Here is a 1,669-nt window from a genome sequence, read left to right on the forward strand (position 1 = left end):
ACATGAAGTTGCTTATTATTGCCTAAAGGACAAATTTAGAATTTAAAAAAACTTGTGTTTCTTACATTTATACACATAAATATAATACTTGAACTGTTTTTCCTAACTTTATCTTTAAATCATTTTTACTCTTTTAAATCTTTAAATCTTTTATTATTTAAAAAATTGTGCGTACATACATATACAGTGTCCAAATTAATAATATGTATAAGCACGACGTGATTCTTCGACGTGATGGAAATATTTTTTTTTTGTGTTTTTTCTTAAACTCAGTAATTTTTAAATGCTGTATAGACATTGTTTATAAACACGTTACGCTTTAAACGGCGTTCGACGAATCGTATTTTGTTGACTGTAACAGTATGCGTACGTCGCGAATCTTCAAATTCGATTTTTCTTGAAAACTAAGTCGAAAATAAAAAAATGTTATTCTACATTTTGTTTGTTAAGGTATCAGATCAAAACAGAGACTTGGAAGACATCATTAAGCGGGGCAAGTCCGATGATGCACTTACCTCACTAGCACAAGAAGCAAAGTCGTTAAACGTATTTAATATACGGAAATTACAGGATATGTAAACTATAATAAAACGTTTAGTTGTACATTCAAGCAAAATGATAGAGACATATCCGACAGTAAGAGGAACCTGATGGATATATCCCAAAATGCGGTGTACCTTGTTTTAGATACATATCACAATTTACTGTAATAAACAAAATACGATCGTATGTAACGTACTTGATCGAACATTGACTTTTTATCGAACATTGTCTTTTTAAGAAACCCATATGTTTGTATTTGAAATTAAAATTTTTAAAGTGCATTTAAAAAGGTTTGTGAGTCTTTCAATTAATTGTACATAATTAATTAATTTTTTGCCATGCGTTTAACCGAAATAAATAAATTATACAAATTTTTTGTATCGAATTGTTTGTATTTTGTATGAAGAGTTATGAAGCATGATTTAAAAAATTTGTGAATCATCCAGATAATTTTAACATTTTAAACATTTATAACCTACGTAACTAGACGAAATATAAATTTTAAAAAGGAAGGCGTTTGTGTGATGCTACCAAAAGTTCCTAACGTTCCGAAAATTCTTAAAGTTAATTTCTTCGGCAAATATCTTTTCGGCAAATATCAAAAATGTTTTTGCGTATCATTTGCATTTTTCTAAATTGTGTAATATCTGTAAATAAAATCAATCAGATTTAATTACGTAAAATGCATTTATTTATGTGAAAATGTATATATCTTGAACGAGAATTGCTCGAGGATATTTTATGCAAAACATTGCGTTATATTTTATTTAATATTTTTTGATTGAACGGAGCATTTCCACACCTCGAATCTGAGCAAACTATTTTTTTTTTACTCTCAGTAGTCTCAAAAATTGGCCCCGAATTTGTACTTTTTGGCACAAATCACATTTTAATTTTCGCTCCAAGAACGCTCAGAACGCAGTACAATAATTAAATTATCATTAAGCCAAGTTAGTAGAACGCGCGTGTTATTCAAAATGAGACAAATGCGTCAAATTATAATTATTAAGAGCACAACGATACAGTTAAATATTTATGTCGTCGATTTCGGCGCCAATTATCGCCGCTTTAATTAAATATTTCATGGCGGTAACTGATCGCGCGGAGCCGCTCGCTTTTATCTCGT

This window comes from Wasmannia auropunctata, unplaced genomic scaffold, assembly GCF_000956235.1.
Source record: "Wasmannia auropunctata unplaced genomic scaffold, wasmannia.A_1.0 LD336106.1, whole genome shotgun sequence".
NCBI lineage: Eukaryota > Metazoa > Arthropoda > Insecta > Hymenoptera > Formicidae > Wasmannia > Wasmannia auropunctata.